The 22,608-nt window shown below is 37.9% G+C and overlaps 1 long non-coding RNA gene across 1 annotated transcript; it reads left to right on the forward strand.

Moving 5' to 3' along the window:
* Window positions 1-5,119: 5,119 nt before the first annotated feature.
* On the forward strand, window positions 5,120-10,211 carry LOC139719883 (uncharacterized). The gene is made up of 3 exons (XR_011710125.1): window positions 5,120-5,301; window positions 7,785-8,055; window positions 10,100-10,211. It is a non-coding gene; the product is annotated as an uncharacterized lncRNA (long non-coding RNA).
* Window positions 10,212-22,608: the final 12,397 nt, after the last annotated feature.

The following is a 22,608-nucleotide window of genomic DNA, read 5'->3' on the forward strand; positions in this document are numbered from 1 at the left end:
TAATGTTATTGGATTAGAATGGATGAGACACGTGTGTGTATGTGAGGTCTGTCTGTCTGTCTGTCTGTGTTCGAAACTCTGAAGAAGATGCTTGACGTGCTAAACATTTCGTGCAACATCATTAAAAGTTGTTGAAAGCTTATAAAGCATTACAGTCTATTCATTTCATGCCATGTATGACGATTATAAAATTATTATCATACATATTATTTTCATACATATCATTTGTTGTTCAACATTCTTTATTATATCAATAAACAATGTGACATGAAAGACCTAGGTTGTATCCTGGACTGAACAGTAGGCACAAGGCAAAGACAAAGGACGATACAGAAAAACATGTAAATACATCTTACATTGTAAAAAAACGCACTCAACAAGTACAGTTACATACTCACAAACAAATTGACCAAAAATACATTTATACACCAACAAATTAAAATATGCAATACATGTATTTGATTTCAAAACATACCTTTCTATCATAATAATACAACTTCTTCTCATTCTACTATTTTTATCTCTTTCCGTTTTACTACATAAATCGTTCTCATTAACCTTGTTCTCTCTCCCCCTCCGCCCCCCCCTCTCTCTCTCTTCTCTCTCTCTCTCTCTCTCTACCTTCCCCTCCTACCTTTCTTATACCTTTCATTGACTCCATTACCATTAATTCGTTTTTCACCTTCTTAATTTCTCCATAAACTCCACTTTAACTTTCTCAATAGAAATAACAATTAATCAACATACCAAATCATATAACATAAAATCCTATGTAATATCATATGCTAACACAAAATAAATCTCACATTTTTCTTATATAAACCTAAACATAAAATCTTAACTCTAAAAGAAAATACTGATGATATAAATAAATAAACAAACATCCTGTCTAAAATCATCAACCGCCATACATTATATACTCATGGTAAACCGAACCCCAAATACTTGTTTTCATTTTTACAGTGTAAGTTAAGCTTTGACATTCCACGTGGGTTCTTTACGTGCATTATAGATGGCATAAGAGGAAACAATGGATATTTTAGACAGGGCCTGGATGTAGGGTTTCATTTTTGCTTGTTTATCTGCGAATCTTAGTATGAAACAGATTTTCTTTTTGTTTTCTTTCGTAACTAGTCCTCGGGAGCCAATTGCGAAGCAAATGAGATTATACTTGTAACCATGGGATTCAATGTCAGCTTGAAGGGGCGCATATTTTTCTTCTTTTCTTTTATTTACATCTGTGATATTGGGCTCAAATGGAACTGTCAACTCTTCAATTACAATTTGCTTATCTTTCTTGTTCACTATCACAATATCGGGGCGTTCTGCTGTAACCACAACATCAGGGGGTATGGTGCCACCGTTCACGTGATGACCATCTAAATCTGCATACAAATCCAAATTTCCAGTACAAGAAATGTTATCACTGATAACATTCTTCACATAGTTCAAAATGCTGTCATGTCTGTAGTTATATCGCTCTTGTTCCAACGCTCTTTTACAATTGTTCAATATGTGGAAAAGCGTTTCATGATTACCACACAAATAACAACGGGAGCTATTTTTTTCCCCATCTACGAAGATTATCACCTGAAGGTAGGCAGTTGATGGACGCTCTTGTGATAAAACTGAGGAAGCTTTTTGGAAAGGAGAACATAACTGAACGCCATGTCAAATCCGAATTCTCTGATTGCAACAGCTTTAAAAAGACCACCTATATGTTATGTATCATGTACGAGGGCTGCATGCAAATCAAGCAATGCTTAAGCTGTAGCCCTTCTGCGTTATTCATTGCATCACTGATAATTATGTTCTGTTGTACATTGTAAAGGCAATGAAGAAACTGTATTGCTGTACATTCTAAAGGTAATGAAGAAACTTGCCTTGTTAGCAATTAATGTTTATGTATATCCATTTGTATGTATGGTACCATCAATATATATGATATATGTGTATGTATCTGCATGAGCAATGATATAATGCAGGAACCAATAAAATCAAATCAAATCAAATCAAATCAAACCTTGCATGACAAGGGGAGCTTCCTTTTCCCACCAAAATGCATTAACTTCAGTATGTAAGGTTTGTTTCACAGCATTTTTTACGTTTTCCCAACCAGATACAGCCACATCAGAACAATACTTTTCACATGATTTAGCATTGCAATTGGACATTTTTTCGACCATTGCCCTTCGCGAGAAACTTTCGCATCCAGAGCCGCTTGGACCTTATCATCACCACGATTACGTGAAGAAACATGTCCGAGAACATGAGATTCTTTGTAAAGTTGAGAGGGTATTAAATCTAAAGCCGAGTCCATCGGGGCTAAATAAAAAAAGCGGTTGATGCTCCGTGAGACGGAATTTTCATCCATTTCTTAATTTGAGAAATTGCAGTCTTGTCCAGAACGTCCTGCTGAGTGTTGGTAAGATCGTGGACAGACAGTAAGTATCGAAGAGATGATAAGCTGTATCTGGAAAATACCGCCAATTTGTATTCATCACGAACAGAACAACTATTGATATTTGTAATAATATGAAGTAGTTTCTCCAATATGAAAATATAAGCATCCGCAGATTGCATGTTAAACGTTATAAGAGAACCGAGATATTTTTCCGGCTTATTTCGAACTGTTTCAACAGCATGTTGGTCAAGTGAAAAAGTGATATCAGCAGGGTTTCCGCCACAGATCGAAATAGTGCGACATTTGGATGGCTTGATGGAGAGTTTCATAGACTTTACCAAGCCAGATATTTCATTCATGAGACGCTGGAGGGTTCTTTTATTACCCGTTATAAGACTGAAGTCGTCAGCGAATGGAACGCAGATGAATCGTGTTCCGTTCAAATCCGTATCCTTGGAATACACCTCTGTTGAAGGGGAAACTGTCAGAAGACCAATGGAGAGTTTTAACTACTCCATTGAGTTGCTAGTATAAAATCTGAACATAATGCCTGAAGTGTTCCGGAAACCCGTACATCTCTAACACATGATGAATGAGGTTATGCTCAACTGATCCAAAAGCATCTTGGAGGTCAAAGAAAGTTACGTGTATCGTTTATATATATATATATATATATATATATATATATATATATATATATAATATATATATATATATATATATGATATATATATATATATATATATATATATATATATATGATATATATATATATATGTATTATATATTATATATATATACATATATATAGAATATATATAATACATATATATATATATATAATATATATATAATATCGGGGGAAATCTTCATAAAAGAATAAAAAATCCTGATCATTCTGCTTTCTATGGGTACAAAGGGGTTTTTTTAAATTTATTTCCTATTCTTCTTTTTTGAGGGGGAGGGGCGCGATGGAACGTTTAAAAAAATCCAACTGTGGCTTGATTCATAACAGATATTGTAGTACTAGGTGTTTCAAAAAACATTTCCCACTTTTGATTCTTAATAATTCAAAAACTATATATCAGATAACACTGCCATTGATATGAGTGATAGCTGAATAGTGTACAATTTGGTTGAAGGTGGTTTAAATATGAAAGCATAAATAAGTTTCATGAAATCCATGATTAATTTCACAGTTAGGTTCCAGACTTTGCTCTATTTTCAACCCTCTGTACAAAATTTCACTTTGCACAGGGGTCAATGGGTGTGTATGGGAGTGTGTGGTTAACACCCTGACAATGGTCCTGAACAATGGCCAGGGTTTGAATGCTTCATTATTCATTCATGAGAAATTCCACTATCACAGCTAGTCTTTATTCAGCCTCTGGCAGTATCTGTGTAAAGTCAAACGCCTGTCGATACTGTCGTAGAGTCGCGTCAGTGCTCTCCCTACTTCTGAAAAACAAAATTACAATGAATACCTTCTGTTGTATCGTAAACGTGGTGACGGGAAGTAAAGAAAATCAATTAGAGTATATATATACACTTGTGTATATGGAGCCTTAAATAAATGTACTCTGAAACAAATCGCCCCAATGATAAATGCTGCTGAACTCTTTACCAAAAATGATCTCTTTTTATCGAAAAAGTGAAAAATTTGTCAGACTATTTAATTAGTAGACAGTTGTATTAAAATGAGGAACTTTAGATCATTCATGCTTATTTATGTCCCAAATTTAGTGATATGTCAGAAGCAAAATTTGAAAATGATTGCCAGCTGGAATGAAATGTGGTGTTTGCAAGCACTCTACCGTGCATGAATTCAGACTAGCAGTGCCCAGGGCAATCCACATGAATTATTGATTAAGTATTCATGTGCCAGGGAGCGCCAGACTGACGCCTAGTCAACAGGTGGTTCAGGCATGTCCATTGTTCAGGGCCATTGTCAGCACACACTCACATACACATCATTGGTTCCTGTGCGAAGTTCAATTTTTGTACAGAGGGTTAAAATTTGACCAAAATCTGAAACCTTACTTCAAAATCAATCTTAGATTTAATGAAACTGATTTATGATTTCACGTGCAAATTACCTTCAACCAAATTGTACACTATCCAGATATTACTCATATCAATGACAGTTTTATCGAATGAAAAGTTTTTGAAATATTTATGATCAAAAGTGGGAAATGTTTTTTGAAACACCTAGTATCTACAACGCGATTGATTGCAGTTCAAATACAGATGAGGAGACTTACGTATTTCCAAATGGTATTTGCCAAAAAAAAAAATGATTGCGGCGAATCTAGCACATCATGTAGTTATAGAGTACTAAAATAGGTTCAGATTTGACAGTGAACTCCGAAAAAAAGCAAAATGAACATGCCACATCATTGACTGATACCTTGATTGTTACAATGTGGACCAATAGAATTACAACAGACCCTCTCACTGAAAATTGACCTGCAACAATGTTTGGATGCTAGTCGAGCTGTGACGTGAAATCAAGTATACACTCTGGCTGAAACACTCTTACCTGAGAACGTTGAAATAATGGACGAATTGTCGAATTGCGTGATCCGAGTTCGGGACGGGGAAAACCCAGTCTCTATGAGGTCACTTAAACAGCAAACGGAAGGAAAACACTGCGGAGTCCTCGATCGAGCCTGCAGTGTAATGGGATAGGCTTTAGGCCCACGGTATTGGTGTGTATAAAAGTCTAATCGTCGCTTTTGTTGCATATTACTATGGCTTATTATACAAACAGAGGAGCGGACAGAAGCCTAAGATTGTATATTTATTGATACTGTTTGTAAAAACTCATGCGTCAATATTATTGGATTAGAATGGGTGAGAGACGAGGCTACATTAGACTTGGAGAGCGACCACATACAGTAAGTAAACTTTCACCTTTCCATGTATTCACTGAAACGATTCCTCCTTTGTAAATGAATACACTTTCGAAATACGTGTAATGGTTGTTAGTGATCATCTGCTCTGTGTTCAAAGGCCAATGATAATTTTGATTACAAGTGCAATGTGATGTGAAGGAAGTAACGTAACAGCACAGAATCAGTTATTGTATGGGTGTGTGTGGTACATGAGATTGGGTCAAGCTGTTACTCGAGTAAGTTGATACATTAATACAACTTCTTCTTTGTTTCAAAATTTAAAACATGAGACCTGTAGAGACGGCATGATAAGATATGTTACGAGACAAATATCCAACAATACATAAATATTTTCCTTTACATAGGTACAAAATAAGGTGTGCTTTTCCAAAGATAATTACACACTCTTAAAGGGATCGTATAGTTTTGGTTGAGACCTAATTTCAGCTTTCTTTCGAGATAATCAGATAATGAAAAACCTCTTGTGAAATATGAAAGTGCATGTAATTCTATGAGGAATTCAATGTTTATTTGATGAAAAATTGTTTTGAAATGGCTGAGACATCCAAAAAGAGCGATTCTAATAAAGTGTGGGACCCACACTTTATTACGATTGCTTTATTTTACTTTGTTTTTGGATGTTTCAGTCATTCCAAACCCGATTTTCATCAAATAAACGTTGAATTCCTCTTAAAATGGTATGCTCTGTACTATATCATAAAGTTTTCTTGGTATCTTGCAAAAAGTTGAAAGCCCAATTCTCATCTCCACCAATACTGTACCATCCCTTTAAAACATCAGGGTCAGAACTGACCCGGAAAGGGTCCGTTGGGGTCATACCCCGTTCGGGGTCAGAAATGACAAGGAATGAGGTCAGACTATGACCGCATTCAGAGTCATGAATTGGGTCAGGGTGACCCCATTCCGGGTCTTCATGACCAAATTCCAAGTCATTTCTGATCCGAAAGGGAGTGTGAACCCCAACGGACCCGGTTCCGGGTCAGTTCGGACCCGGATTTTTTTTTAAGAGTGCATGTGCATTGTAACAATTACGAGTGATTTATAATTTTTTGTACATGTGATCTATTGTCAATAATCATAATGTATTCACAAATGTATATTAGCAAATATGATCAATGGCCGTAGGCCTACTTCAAATTGACTTGTGCGTATTTCATCCTTGTTACCTGTTCCTTCAATAAATTGTAAAAGCGTCGCAGATTATCGGATACGGAAATGAATTCTATCGAACGCGCTAAATATGCCATTAATCAGTCATCTTGTTGTGTTTACCATTTTTCACAATGCTGAGGTACGTTCTCTCATAAGAAAATTTCAGAATGATAAATTATGCTCATGGGACCACTACAGATTGACCTTCATTGATAATAATTGGGACATGATAATTGTAAACTTATTTCTGGTATGTAAGATGATAAGAGTAACAATTATAAACAGATGATAGTAACAACGTACCCGGAGCATTAACACTGTCATAAAGTATATCTTTTGTCTCCAAAGAAATCTGAATAACTGAATGTAGACATTGTCTTGTTTTGTTTAACTCCCTTTCTTTGTCATGCCTATCTTTATAGTTTTATTTTCTGTCTATTCCGGCCCTGCTTTTGTTCTTGTATTTGTCACAGTCCGTTTTTGTTGTTGTTATTATTTTCTGATTATTTCGCCTGACATCAGGATATCAAAATTGTATACATGGAGTCCTTGACGGATATTGAGATGCCCTCACCTTCTAGAGTACTTCACAAATTTTACAAGCTATGCTTTTCTTGTGAATTCCTCTTTTCCATGTAGAGTTATAAATGGACCAGTTCGTAATTCCACATGAGCAGAAAATGGTCATTTGTACCGACAGGCATTTTGGTTTGTAAATTCACTGAGATAAGCATCAGTGATGCTATGATCATTCATGTGATCCTTATCTAAATGGTGCTTGCCAGCACATCACCTGACAGCAAGAATGGTATTTCGCAATATAAAAGGAAATAGGCTGTTATTGCATTCAATACAAAACAATGAAATGGATGCCTGCTAAATTGTCAACTGATAGAGTATTCTGATCACCTGTTCTAAACGCAAGCTCATTCTTTGTTTGAACATGAATTTCATAAATTGTTACGTCGGGCAAGCTTATGCATTATTATGCCGCTATGAAAACGAGTGAAGTGCCTAACCATCTGAGAAAAAAAGAAAGAAATCTCATTCAATTTTGTACCAACGTGCACAAGCTAATTACGAACTGCTTAAAGATTGTATTGTTTACCTGTTTATCTATCCAAACCAGAGTTGATATCATTATAATAATTGTATTCATGTTTGTTGAAACTTTGGTGATTTGGTTTGTTTGGTGATTCAAAGCTCCTTTAAATATTATGTACTCATGTAAACGTTACTTATATTACTTTGTATTACTTAATATGGAAATAAAATAATTTTGAATTGAATTGAATTGAAAATCCACTTTGCAGAGTAAAAAAAGGAAGGGAGTAGAGGTCAGAGTTTGCGCCATGGGAGATGCTGAAGGACTGGCAGGCCTGATACAAGAGTTAAAGGGCATCGACTGTGTGAAAAGAGTCGACTTCAAAGGTCTTCCATACAATAATGACCTGTCTAAAGTCGAACTACGGGATGTTGATGTACTCCTTCTTTGCCATTCTATCCGCAACCGTGGTCTCTCCATTTCAGATGTCGACAACGCCCTCTACGATAATTTCTTGACACGGGCCTGCCGTAAACTCGGTACATGTCTTGGATTCGTATCTTCTTGCAATAATGTAATACATGTAATGTTTCACACAATTTGTAATTTCTCCTTTGTTTGCACTTTTTTCTGTGTCAGAAAAAATGCGCTTGATATTCAGTATCCATTTCAGTTATTGTTCAGGAGAATATGGAGGAACAAGCGTTCTGTTTGCTAAAGCTAGTAGGGAGCTTTAGATTTTAGACGCGCGGACGTTCAAAGGAAGAAAACATGCTCTGAGCGTGCGCAGAAGCGCGCGTCAAGTCGATCTATTTTTAGCTTGCGTCGCCTGAGTTTTTTACTACGCGTACTGTGTTATTTTTACGTCCGCACAGTTTGCAACGTAGAGAACTACTTTATGCACCGATCATATGGGGGCGCCATTCTATTTTTTATACGTTGCGTCCCAGCGTAATCTAGAGCTACTTTTCAACGCGACGCACGGGAGAGGAGAACGTCCAGCGCACTCGTCGTCTCAAGCGTCCGCGCGTCAAAATCTAAAGCTCCCTAGTAACTCACCAACGGAAACGTCTCCAACTTATCAGTCGCAGCAGTCGCGGAGATGTTTCCAACATAAAAATGTCTTGCGGTCTCACCAAGGAGATGTCTCTGGGACGAGTTATGGCGGGTGTCAAAAAATTTCAAATATGAGGGAGCCGTTGCAGGATCACCTGACTTGATTTAGGTAGGATGTCAGCACGCAGATGGGTCACGTGGTTTCTAAAGTAGGTCAGACAGCGTAAAATAGACCTCTCACCAGTTTTTCTGGTCTCCAGCAGGTCTCGGCGACGTCTCTGAGACGTCTCTGAGACGTCGCGGAGACATCACGGAGATGTCTCAAGGGGGTATCTCACCGGGCTTGAAACTAGTTCGCTACTAGTTCGCGACTCCAGATTTTGCTAGTTGCAGAGACGTCTCCGCGACGTCTCCGAAACGTCTCCTGAAAATTACAGAGTCTCCGATTAGTCGCAAGAAATTTAAACATGTTCGATTTTTCGCGAAGTCTCCGTGACGTCTCCGAGACGTCTCCATCAGTTGCGGAGATGTCGAGGAGACTAATCATATCCGCGACTGCTGAGACGTCTTCGCGATGTCTCTGCGATGTCTCCGCAACGTCTCCGCGACGTCTCAGGACGTCTCAGCTTTAGAAACCACGTGACCCATCTGCGTGCTGACATCCTGCCTAGATCAAGTCAGATGATCCTGCAACGGCTCCCTCATATTTGAAATTTTTTGACACTTGCCATAACTCGTCCCAGATACGTCTCCTTGGTGAGACCGCAAGACATTTTTATGTTGGAGACGTCTCCGCGACTGCTGCGACTGATAAGTTGGAGACGTCGCGGAGACGTTCTGTTGGTTAGATACTAGCTTTAGCAGTCGCGGAAATGATTAGTCTCCGCGACGTCTCGGAGACGTCTCGGAGACGTCGCGGAGACTTCGCGAAAAATCGAACATGTTAAAATTTCTTGAGACTAATCGGAGACTCTGTAATTTCAGGAGACGTCTCGGAGACGTCGCGGAGACGTCGTCACGTCTCTGCAACTAGCAAAATCTGGAGTCGCGAACTAGTCGCGAACTAGTTTCAAGCCCGGTGAGATACCCCCTTCAGTGATATTTTGTTCTCAGATTCTGCACCAAATTTGAATTAAAAGCGTATTGTAATTTTCACAGTCTGCCGCCAGCAATTGTGGATCTATTGTTTTCTCGAGTTACTAAACCATTACGTATTACATAACGGTAACTGGGATATAACGAATAATAACTTAAGTTGATATACTTATTTTGATACCAGACGGTAAGAATGATATAGATGACGAATGATAACTTAACTTGATATTCTTATCTCGACACCAAACGGTAACTATGATAATCGAAAAATTATGATAACTTGACTTGAATATTCTTATTTCGTTTCCAACTTACCAGTCTACATTCATAGGACGACCACTTTTGGTGTACTTGAATAGCAAATTCTAATTAGTAGGCTTTACTAATGTTTGAATAATTTATTGTTTTTTCTTGCTTCTTTTGCTCTCTTAGGCAGGAAAAAGATAATTCTTCTTGCTTATGACTTCACAGAGAGAGAACTTGAGGCAGACGTTCTTGCAACACGTCGTAGAAATTTCAGGATCATGCAGCCAACGGCGTGGAGGACAGTGTCGGCTGTCGTGTTCTCCGGACGGTGTTCGACTTCACCACCAGAGGTGCCCCAAGAGGAGCGCCAAAATTTGTGCAGCAGCTTGCAGGCGGCATCATCGGCAGTCCCAATGGAACGATTGCGTCTCTTTCTTGCTAGGCGCGTGATGGGCCGGTGCTGCTGCTTCTACTGCTGCTGCTGTTGCTGCTGCCGCTGCCGCTGGGAAAACAACGTGGATAATACATTATCTTTAAATTGAAGTATGAATTAACATTCTGGTATGACGGAGAACACGTCGAAGAGGTTCATATATTAGTCTACCACATTTTGATTGTCCAAACCATCACTGAACTTGCTTGTAATGACAAGGAGCAAGCTCCTTGGTAATGGACTTTTATTTCTACATTGTCAGTTGATGTTAACTATGTTCGAATACCTTTTATGATTAGATATTCATTTTTATCCCTGCCATTTTTTATAGACTGCAAAAATAAAGACGGCCATACCCGGGCGACCATGCAATGTCAACACATTTTATCAATTACATTGTAAGGCCTTTTATCTATTTCTCTATTTCCGCTTCTTTCGTTGGGGGCTCCCCCCTCCACCCGTATTCCACGCGATGTATCGTCATCGCAAAAGCTTATCGCCGCAATGTTCCACAACCTTTTTTTTCCTTTCTAGTCTCCCGCATCTTTTGATACCAAATTTGCGGGCACGCAGTTCCGATGTTACGCGTAAAATATCTGTACATGCATATTAGACCAAAAAATCTCTCAAAAACGTGATTTCTTGTACAATGTCAATGTGAATTGTGCTCACATGCTTATTTCATAAAAGCATTTCATAATTTTGTGTGGTTTTATAAATTCAGATTAATCATTAACATAATTATTTTCAAGCATTTGAAAAATTTAATAATAGCATGAAATATGTATATATATATATATATATATTTAAATCAACTTTGAAGTCTTTTACGTCATATAGGCAATTGTGTGTGTTGATTTTCGTCGCGATCATGAATGGATTCGACGTCTGAGAACTGCCCCTCCCTACCCCCCCCCCCCCCCCCCCTTTCATCTACCTTAATAGCCCGGCCTAGTTAGGGTTAATGCAAAGGAAGAATATATTATTAAGCCAAGTCTTCCTGCATGCAGAGGCTGTGTAACAATTGCATCGTATGTTGGTGTTGTTGTTGTTGTTGTTGTTGTTTTTCACACCGTTCGGTATGACCTTACATGTTTTGAGAAATGTGTTCTCAGCTGGTGTACCAAGAGTATACCATCACTTGCTCTTGAAAATAAGGTAGGGAGTTTGTTTTCTCTTTAACACAATCATTCTTATAAAATGTACTATAGCTCTGAGTTTACACCTATAAGAATGAATCATTACTGCGCATATAAATTATATCACTCACAATTCCTAGAACTTTTATGCAAATATGCAAACTAATATGTTATTCAGTAATTCTGTCACTCATTTGTCAGGTGATATAAAAATGAATAATGATTGTGTCTTTCAATTTGAATCGTTTACATTTTTAGGTTTTTATATTGACCATGATTTATTATGAAAACATCACATATACTATTTTGATATCTATTAAAGATGCTTTCAAGAAATACTGGAATTCGAAATAATCTCAAACATTTTTTTTCTAAATGTATTTTGAAAAAAAAAAAAGAAATATTTTCTACGCTTATTTTACCCTATCTGAGGTTACTTGCCTGGGGGATATATGCAAAATCACACATTGAGAAAATTGTCAAAAACAAAAACAGCTATTCGTTCAGTCAGCCTAAAAGCTGGTTTTTATTCTCACACGAATTATTTCTTCTATGAAAACAAATCCTGAAGGGTTGCTTATTTGTTTTTATACAACTTATATAGGCACTAATCAGCCAACGACTTGCCCGACATAGTATCCATATGTTTCAGAAAAACTATGCACTTATACCCCACAAGACCAAGATATTCATTTCACCTTCCATGTACTCGTATACTCTTTGCTAAAAAAGCAAATGAAGAGTTTGTTCGCGAAAACCGAAAAGTCCATATTCGCCAAATGGAGATATTTGCGATTAAAGGTCAAGAAAAATAAAGAGAATAATAAGAAAATGTTTGCTTCTTTTGACCATAACTTCAAAAATGTACCTTTATTATGTAGTGACCAATATATCATTTATTAAGTATTATTTTGTACTTTATATGACAGAGACCGTACTTCAAAATCTTTAAAAAAAGGACTTATCGGTTTTTGCGAACAAACTCTTCAAATGCTTTCATAGGAACCAAATTCTGAAATGATCTTTCCGCAGATTTAGTCAAATGTTCTTCTCTGTTTATTTTCAAACAAACACTAAAATCAATGCTACTTGATTAGTATAACTTGCCTGATAAGAATTATGTAACCTGTTATTTAGCATTATTCTCTTTCAACGCATGGCGGATCAATTTGAAGTGTACATTTGCCTTATCTTCGGTTTCATCAGGGTTAATCGTGTTTATGCTCCCATCTAATCACTACACTAGTATTCATACTTTGACCTCGATATGAAACTCATCGTATAGGTATAGGTCATGCTCGTATACCTGCGTATTATCATTTTTGTTTAATTAATCAGTACTTTCTTTTCTCTCTTTTTTTCTTTTCTTTCTCCTTTGTTTTACTTCTGCTCTTTGTACCTTGCTATTTTAGCTTTCAATAGTTTTGTCATTAGTACTTTATGTCCTCTTTCCATTGCAGAACGAATTGACATTGATACTTTTTTCCTGAAACACGCGGTCACAAGCTTTGCTTTTGCGGTTCCTTCGTATTTCACATATTATAGAGAATTGTCTTTTATGAACTTATGCTGACATACTTCCTTGTCATGACCAACTTTATGTCATATTTTGTATTTTGCTACTTGCTTGTTTGTGTGTTTGTGTGTTTTTTATGTCTTTTTTTTTTTGCTTGTTCGCTCATGAAACCCGGAAAGGCTCCTCCCCCCCCCCCCCCCCACACACACATACTTTTGAAAACGCTCGCCGGCCCTGCGTACCACTTTCTGTGCGGTGTCATTACCATGGTATACATTTTTTTTTTTTTTTTTTTTTTTGGGGGGGGGGTCAAAATGAATACGTATACTTTGTATTTATTTTCACTAAAATTTTAGCTCGGACTAAATATTTTTCGACCTTTAATACTTGGGTTAGCTCGCTTCAGGTCCGAACCTGAAGGGAGCTAACCCCCAGTGCAAAGGAATATTGGTAATTGGGAATATGCAAGTTATTCTCAGTCTATACACGGGGGTGTATTGGATGTCTCTCTCTCTCTCATTTTGGCAACAGCCATACTTTAGTGGTACTTTGGCAGAGACCGACGATTTTCCTGACAAAATCTTTGTTGTTGTTGTTTTTGTTTTTGTAGGTGTATCCAAGTAATCTGAAAAAAAAAATAGAGAGGAAAAATTATTAGAGGATACAATCATGGCGCTCGGATTTTTCCCGTATATATACAACTTTTTGAAACCACTTTCTTGCCACATTTATAACTGGAATTGTTTTGATTTATCCCAGATAAATGCTTTGATTTTGTTAACACGTATTGTAATTTCAGTTGTGCAGATGTATCCTCCTGTATCTGCATCGTTTTATAACGTTTATCTGTCATATATTATAACTGGATATATTATTATATAGATTCATCGAAACAGTATCACAGTTTTGCTACCAAATCAATTTCAATTGAATAGATAACTTATCCCCAGTTTATACATGCACCATTTTGCCAGGTATCGTAACTGGAATCGTTTACACTAAATCCCCGCTAAACATGCACCATCTATTATGGAAGGGTATTACAATAAAGTCTAGTTCAGTTATGATATGATGGTGATGGCAGTTTTGTGCATCCCGTTTTTATATTTTATCCACGTGATTTTCTCTTATAAATTGTTTAATACTTTGTTTTGTACAATCATGGACGAATGGTTCGATTAAATGTGATAATTTGTGGGGTGTTAAATTATGTTCTGAAAAGCGTATTGCGTGTTTATTTTTTGGTGGATTTGGAATTTTGAACAAGTACGTTGTGTATGTTATGTCAAATGCATAAACATGAAAGTCTTGTGATTATGTCCCTGCATAATGTTTTCATGTATGTATATATGTATCAACTTAATTCAATTCAATAGTTTATTTATTTCCATTAAAAAAAGATGCTAAGCGAGACATGACAATGTCAGTGCGACTTTCATAGGTAGATGGGAAAGGCAGGTCATTGAACACAATATGGAATATATGCACGAATGGTATCTTAGCGAAAAAAGGAACAATGTACACTATGCCATTGATATATACCTGATGCCGATACATACAGGCATACATACAAGCATACTAATTAACAGTATTGTTTTTAGAATGCGAAGTTGATATATTATAACAAAAATGTTATGGCACACACACACACACACTATATATATATATATATATATATATATATATATATATATATATATATATATATATATATATATTTAGGTGCGACGGAAGAATGACTGCTCGCAGACGTTGCAGTATAATGTTCACTAATAGCCTCAAATTCTCCCGAGCTTTCGACCGAGTTACCAGTCTTTTTCAAGGGCTTGGGACGTATACACAACAGCAGTTAAGCCTTATAAGCCAGTTCGTAGTTCTACTTTGCGCATGAGCAGAAAAAGGTCATTGGTACCAAAACGAATGGTGGTTTTTGAATTCACGGAGATAAGCATGTTCTGTGATATAATGATTATTCATGCAATCCTTGTACATGATACTTGCCATTACATTCACCTGACTTCAAACCTGGTATTTGGCAATACGAATATAAACATGTTTTAATGCATTCAATACAAAACAAAGAAATGGATGCCTCCCCCGAAGGTTGTGTGACGGACCATTCTGGTCACCTGGTCTCGCTATGCAAGATCATTTTTGTTGAACACGAATTCCATAAATTGTTACGCCGGGCAAACTTACCGGTCCGTATTATGTTGCTTTGAATATGAGTGAAGTACCTAACCAACTAAGAAAATAGAAAGGTCATTTGTACCAACGTGCACATGAGCTAATTACGAACTGGCTTATTCTGTTCAAGTATGCAAATTGGTTGTTTTTTCTGCTTTTTGCCGAGCTCACTTCACCTTATATAATTATAAAGATATATATATGTATATATATATATATATACATATATATATATATATATATATATATATATATATATATGAGACAGAGAAAGAAGGAAGGTTCTATCATATTTCTTTAGCAATGATTCTGAGATTCCAATTTTCGTAGACCGACCACTATGTTCTATAAATCATGTTTGCAATATTTAGTATTCTTCCTAGCGGATGATCATGTCTTATTTCATTTTGTTATATTTCATGTATTTTTTCATCCAGTATTATGAAAAAATGAATTGAAAATGAAATCGAATTATTACGCTATCAACTGTATGTATATATATATATATATATATATATATATATATATATATATATATAATCAACCTACAGCTGTATATATGAATTAAAAAGTTATATACGTTTTCTATCATTTTGCAGGAGTGTTCGGACCGGAGTGTAACAACTTTGGAGAATTCTAATTGAACCAAAAGTGTCTTATTGTACATAAAGTAGTTATTACGAAGAATTCGTACTGTGTAGGAAATTCCCAGTGCATCAGCTGAACTTTATCATCGTGACTTTTATGACCTTCTTCTCAGGTGTATTGCCATGCTGCGTCGAAGGTCGCGTTTAATGGGGTTGTCAGTCACTCATCTAGAAGCACACACATTGAAGACATCGCCATCACACAATGAATGTTCCATTAAAGGACAAGTCCACCTTCATAAACATAAGGATTGAGAGAATGTAGCAATATTAGTAGAACACATCATTGAAAAATTGAGGAAAATCGGACAATCCGTTCAAAAGTTATGAATTTTTGAAGTTTTTGTGCAGTAACCGCTGGATGAAAAGACTACTGCAGTGTGTGAAAAACTTAGATGTCACATGCGTACAACAATATAAGGAAAATATAAAGAGAATTTCACAAAATTTCATCTTATGAAAAAAGTACACATTCCCCCGACTCGTTACCGACAAATGTTATGGGTAATATTATTCCCCCTGCATTTAGAAAGAGGCAAGTCAAGTGCTCTTTTATTATGCGAAAAAAGTGAAAATATGTTGAATTTTCTTTATATTTTCTTTATACTGTTGTACGCATATGACTCACAAGCTGTAGTAGTCTCCTCATCCAGCGGTTCCAAAACAAAAATTTCAAAAATTCATAACTTTTGCATCGATTGTCCAATTTTCCTCAAACTTTCACTGATGTGTTCTACTAATATTGTTGCATTCTCTCAATCGTTATGTTTATGAAGGTGAACTTGTCCTTTAATAGAAAGAGAGAGATCGCCAAGCTTTATGAGACGCTGGACGCATTAAATCTCTCGCCCGTCACAGTCTCTGTCCTATCTCTCTGGATACGCAGAAATATAAATAAGCTAGCTTCTTCAATCGATCGAATGCTCTCTGGAATACCTCCAGCCGATGGTGAACCATGGAGGATGATGTGAAGACACAGCAAGCTGACAAACAACGTTCTTCGACGCAGGTGAGGCATTATGACATTGTTATATCTGTGCAAGGACATTATACTGTACGTATTAGATCCTCACTGTGTCAGGGACTTTGGACATTGAACAGTGTGTACGGCGCCATGGGCTTTTCTGTTATAACTAAGGCACTCAAAGCACATACAGGGTATGCAAGATCAGAAGTTCAAACCACGCAACGTGTGAATTCCTGATGGCCACTACCAATTGGCGATTGGCAGTCGTATCTTCTTTTTTAAAAGTCCAGTCACTATTATTATTCCAAGCTTATGAATCTGACTCGCTTCATGCTAAAAGACACTGTAGTACACAATTTACTACACAAACTTTATTATACCGTTCAATAGCATAACCTTTGCTTTACACTGAGGGAACATGAAGTAACAGGTTGATATGGCTTGGCCACGACTGTGTTCACCACTTAGAGGAATCATAGAGTATTGGTGGAGATGAGGATTGGGTTTTTTAACTTTTTGCGAGATACAAAGAAACCACTTATAAAATAATGCAGAGCGCATTTAACCATTGCACTTAAGACGAATTCAAAGTTTACTTGACGAAATTCGGTTTTGGAATGGCTGAGACATCCCAAAACAAACTAAAACAAAGCGATCCTATAATAAGGTGGGTCCCTCCTTTATATTATACAGGATAGTCCTGTTTGGGATATCTCAGCCATTTCAAAACCTATTTTCTTCCAATAGATTTTGAGTCTCTCTTGGAATTACATGCTCTATAGCTTTCACATATTTCATAAGATATTTCTCACCAAAATAGGTTAGAAACCTGAAGTTATGTCTCAACCAAAACTATACGATCCCTTTAAACGAGCTGCACTAGCTCCCCCGTGTGATAAAGGGTTCAAAGGGAGGAGAAACTGGCAAGCTTCCAAGACATTAACACCACTACGTGACAAGGGGACTGCTATTGGCTATAGGGCTCGCACGGGAAAATATTTCCCCATATAGACACGTGTGTTAAAATTCAAAATTCAAAAAATTGTGTAAAAAAGCTCGGAGAAATGAGGTGTTTTCATTTTTACTAACCTGGATAAGTGAGATATTGTAGTACCCTTTCATCCATGAAATTTCCAAGGGGGTGGGGGTTCTTCTGCTCAAACTCTGTCCAAGGGTCCGCAAAGCCAGACTGCGACTTCTTTTCACTCAAAAATCACCTGTTTTCTGTACATGTACCCATTAAAATGTAATCCCTTCAAATTCCATGAGAAAAGCTTTCATCTTCCAATCAAAGTACAGTTTGCAGCGGAATCTATACTCAATTTCTGAAGCTTTTCAGTTTGCCAAACTGCATTTCTGAGTTCTAATCTTTTGTTTCTTCGTTTATTTTAGTATCTTGTGCACAATTTCGCGAAGCGGTCAGGGACATTCCATTTTGTTTACAGGTGTGAGCCCAGTAAAACTATTGACAAATAGACCAGCATACTCCACTATGTGTCCTATGCACATCAAGTTTCAGTGTATAGAATATATGCCACGAGATACAAAGAGGAGAAAAAGAAAAGGAAGAAAAAAATGTTAGAAACCTGAAATTAGGTCTCAATCAAAACTATACGATCCCTTTAAACGAGGTGTGCTAACTTCATGGCGTAATAAAGAGTCCAAAGGGCGGAGAAACTGGCAAGCCTCCCGCAAGACATTAATACTGCACTACATGAAAGGTGGACTGCTATCGGCTCTAGTCTACACAAATAGACCAGCATACTCCACTATGTGTTCTATGCACATCAAGTTTCATACCTGTAATCTGCCACGAGAAACTCATAGAGAAGAAGAAAGGGACGAAAAAGAGGAGGAAGAGAAAGACTACGATTTTTTTTCTAGATTAGTACCTTTACCAATCTAAAAAAAAAGGGTTTTCTTCATCTATACACGTATGTCGATGTGAAACGGTGTTCCCCTATCAAATAGTTCAAAAGAAAACGTTGCTGTTTTATAGGAAGAAAGAAGAGAGAAAATGGGACGCTATACAAATAATTTGCCCCTGACAGCACTTAACATAAAAAAAAAACATTATAAATGATAGTGAGATATAAACAAGATTATCTAATACATATTATATATATATATAAAATAGCATACATACTTATGATACAGGCCGGCAGTGCATGACAAAAGTTATAGTGCACGCAAAATATAACGATTGCAAACGATAACCCACTATCGATTTGATATCGGTTTTAGCTCCCTCATTTTAATCATCGAGTACTTGAATCCCGCACCATATCAACGCGATTGCGCCACAACCGCGATATGCTTTGCTCGATATTGTCGTTATTCTCAATTCTCGCAGGCTGGCTATGCCAGCAACTTATCTGTGTGGGACTAGACTTTCAGCGGTAGATTTAAACATGGAAGCTGAAATGAACAGGTTCGCTACTTTTAGAGAGATTGATCTACATGTATATAGGAACAGTACCTTAGACAATAAGGACACAAAGGATGCCATCAAATACGCCCTACGAATTTTGGACTCCTACTGTTCTGAAAAAGGAATCAATCCGACGGATATAACTGAGCAAGTCAACCCAAGATTTGTGCGCTTTCTCCGTACATTCTACGCGGCAGCTAGAGTGCGCCGTGGAAATGGGCAGCGTGTGGTGTGTATACAGTATACGCTAAGCGCTCTTTGATCACGCTATAACGCTATGAACTTTACTACGACATTCACAGCACACTCTCTAAATCTGCATGTGCAGCAATGGGGCCTGGCACGAGCCTTGTGTTTAAATCCAGTAGATCCCTAATCCTACAAAACATCATCTAGTCCTGGTCCTGGACCCACAGTGCAGTAAGTAGGGCGTCTATCGTGTTACTGTTAGTGTTACTGTTAGATCCATAGTAGACCTATTGTAGGATCAAGTGTTAACTAGCTCTGTGGCTCGTATTCGTCGTAAGTGACGTACAGTACAGTGTACGTAGATCTAGTATAAAAACGTTAGGCCAGGGCCCCTGTTAGTGTTAGACCTAACCTATCGTAGGGCCTAGAAAACGTTAGATATAACCACGTAGACCCTAGACTCTATAGTTGAATTTGGATCTTCAGGATTTTGTCTACACAGGTTCAAAGAAACTGGTATTATTGCTTGTGTAGACACGTGTAACTGTTAGAAATGATCTAGGCTTATCTTGCCTGGGTATGTATGCTATTTTATATATCACATAGTGCATGACATCTTATTGCACTATAACAAGTACCAAGCACCTCCAAATTCTGAATTTGCCCTCAGGCAATTATATTCAATTCGGCCTGCGGCCTCATTGAATATAACTGGCCTTCGGGGCAAATTCAGAATTTGTCGGTGCTTATATTGATATAGTGCATTCAGCCTCATGCACTATATATATAATATAAATATATATATATATATATATATATATATATATATATATAGTGGTGTGTTTCTGTGCTCATGTGGCGCGGTATGTTTTTTCCGGAATAATCCACATGAAACCGATCCATTGAGCCACACAGAACACTAGGTGAATCCTCACCTGCTCGACCGGACAGGGGAGCGAAAATATCTGTTCGGTATATATCCGTCGGGAATATTATGGTTTGTTGAGGATCGAAAAGTGCTCAATGTTGTAAAGCAAAGCATAGTAGGCGTACCTGTGGTTTCAGAGGTGCCTTGTCTGCTACCGGCGGTTTCACGCTGTCGCGATCTTCATGCAGACTGACAAAGTGGAGTGTTTCTGTGCTCGTATGAGGATGAGATGGACAGCTCATTTCTTCCTCGGAGCGAGTGATTGCGCGGGCCAAAGTGAAAGTGAAAATGATCAATTTGAAACCAGGGAGAAATTTGGATTCAAATCCAAACGCTCACCACCCCAAATAGAAGAGATGATAGGCTTTGAAAATGACCTGCTGGCCATTGGAGACGACTTGGAATTCAAGCAGGTAAATAACCAATTCCAAAGAAAACTCCACAAGGACGTGAAACGCATAAACAAATCGGAAAAAGTGTTTGTCCACGCTGATAAAACTAGGAATGTGTATTTGATGAACCCCAAGAGTTATGAGAAACTTCTGAATGAGAATATAACCGGAAAATACAAGGTTGCACAGAAAGAAGTAATTGCAGACATTGAGAAGGAATCTGAGCTAATTGCAAAAAAGTTACACATCAGTGACAGGTTGGACGTTACGATGGAAAAACCCGCCTTTGTTACGCTAAAAGACCACAAGGATAATTTCAACAAGCCCCAGGTCAGACTGATTGACCCCACAAAGCCAGAATTAGGCCGCGTTAGTAAAATAATGCTCGATCGCATTAACAAACAAATAAGAGACAAAATCAACCCAAACCAGTAGACCAACACAGCCGATGGGCTCAACAAACTCCCGGACAAAGAGTCCCTGACCTTCATTGTATTTGACATAGTGGACTTCTACCCCTCTATCTCAATCGAACTGTTGTCAACCTGTCTGAACTGGGCCAAGAAATTCACCACCGTAGAAGAGGATGAGATAGAAACAATGCACGCGAGGAGGACACTCCTGTTTGACAACAACAACAAAGCATGGGAAAAACAAAAGGAACAAAAACAGTTCGATGTTTCTGTGGGGGCTTTTGACGGAGCCGATATATGCGAACTAGTTGGATTATATGCACTCTCACTCATGAACAAAAAACTGAACACACACAGCGTAGGATTATACCGAGACGATGGGCTAGCAGTGCTCAGGAGAGCCTCTGGGAGTAGAGCCGATAGGGCGCGAAAAGACCTCATTAAAGTCTTTGATGAGCTCGGTCTGCGCATCACTGTCCAAACCAACCTCAAGGTAGTGGACTACCTCGATGTCACACTCAATCTAGACACTGGCACCTTCCAACCGTACAGGAAACCAGACGACACCCCCCTCTACGTCAATAGGGACTCCAACCACCCGCCCTCTACACTAACACAAATACCCTTAGCAGTTGAAAAACGCATATCGACATTATCTTCAAACGAAGACATATTCCACAACGCAGCGCCACTGTAGCCCTGAAAAAAAAGGGGGTTACGAGAAAGACATCAAGTACTCCAAACCGAGTGAAGAGGGAAAGAGAAGAAAAAGGAAAAACAGGAGCAGGAATATCACGTGGTTCAACCCACCTTACAATGCAGCGACTAAGACAAATGTGGGGGTAGATTTCTGAAGCTCATCAACAAACACTTTCCCAAAGGGCACAAGCTGAACCCAATATTCAATAAGGGTAAAAGTGAGCTACAGCTGCATGAAAAACATGGATGCAGTCATAAAATCCCACAACCAAAGAATTATCGGACAATCCAAGTCACATGACACCGATCCCAAACCCAAATGCAACTGCCGCCAAAAAGATCAATGCCCGTTGAAAGGAAGATGCATGAAAACGGCTCTTGTGTATAAAGCAACCGTCAAGCATGACAATGAGGAAAAGTGCTACCACGGACTGGCGGGGGGTACCTTCAAGGACAGATATAGGAACCATGTTAAATCCATCAAGAACGAGAAATACAAAAACGAAACCCAACTCTCAAAATACATCTAGAGCCTGAAAGACAAACGCGCAAACTTCACACTGACATGGGACATCCGAAAAAAGTCAAACTTAACTCGAAGAAGGAGTGGCATGTGCAACCTCTGCCTCGATGAGAAGGCCATCATCATCAGAAACAAAAAAGCTCTCAATAAAATGTCCGAACTTATATCCACATGCAGACACCGGAAAAGAAAAACCATCCATGCGTCAAACCGATCCACCGCGCCACATGA

Source organism: Diadema antillarum, unplaced genomic scaffold, assembly GCF_040938485.1.
Source record: "Diadema antillarum isolate AM-2024a unplaced genomic scaffold, OU_Dant_1.0 scf00000116, whole genome shotgun sequence".
NCBI lineage: Eukaryota > Metazoa > Echinodermata > Echinoidea > Diadematoida > Diadematidae > Diadema > Diadema antillarum.